Below are 981 nucleotides of genomic sequence, written 5' to 3'. Positions count from 1 at the left end.
CCCACTGGTCAGCGTCAGGGGGGGTTTATTTTAGTTTAATTAAGGATTAGGACAAAAGGGCCCACATGTCATTGTCCGCAGGGGGGTTATTTAATTAAATTAAACTAACTAATTAACAGGGGGCTGGCCCCACCTGTCATCGACCCAGGGGGGTTACGCCGTGGTCAAGTGGTCAACCCCACCGGCGGCTTGACGCCGGTGAGGCCAGCCGCGGTGGCGAGCCTCGGGTTTTGCCCACAGGGCTCAGTTTGGCGCGCGGAGCACAGCTTCGGGATGCGGACGCTCGTCCGCATCCAACTGTGGTGGTGGCGCGGCCGGGGAGTGGCCGGAGTGGTGCCGGCGACGAGCTCGGCGGCGGCCGAAGCTCGGGTGCAAGTGGGGATGGGGCTGCGGTGCGCAAACGAGCGCGGCGAGGTTTCACGGAGGCTCTACGCGATGCGGGGAGCGCGTTGGGCGCATGCCCGAGACCAAATGGTCACCGGAGCTACGCCGACGTTGAGCTCAGGCGGCGGCCGTTTCGGCCATAAAGGGGGCGACGGCTACGGCGATCAAATGAAGCGGGGAAGAGGGGGAAAGGGTGGAGGAGCTCACAGCGATCACGAAGAGGGGCTCGGCTTGCTCGGGGACGGCCGGAGTTCCACGAATTTGGGCGACGGCGACCGGCGGGTCTGAGGTAGGAGATGAGCTCAGGGAGGATGTTCGGGGCTTCTGGAGGGGCATGGCTCGGTGGAAGAGGAGGAGGGGGTCGAGGCGAAGCTCGAGGGCGTGTCGGAGAGGCTGCGGGATGGCTGCGGCCGGGGTAGCGGCGTCGGCGGCGACGAGCTCCGCTCGGTCGCGGGAGGGAGAGGGAGCAGAGGAGAGGATGGGGACGAGAGAGTGAGCGACGGGTTCCAGGAGGGGTGCGTGGCGTCGCTAGAGAGGCCGGGGGGAAGCAGGAGGTGGCCGGAAGCAGGAGGTGGCCGGGGCGCGTGGCCGCACGCG

Source organism: Triticum aestivum, chromosome 4B (genome assembly GCF_018294505.1).
Source record: "Triticum aestivum cultivar Chinese Spring chromosome 4B, IWGSC CS RefSeq v2.1, whole genome shotgun sequence".
In the NCBI taxonomy this organism is placed as follows: domain Eukaryota; kingdom Viridiplantae; phylum Streptophyta; class Magnoliopsida; order Poales; family Poaceae; genus Triticum; species Triticum aestivum.
The sequence above is the reverse complement of the archived record's forward strand: the minus strand, read 5'-3'. Positions refer to the sequence as shown.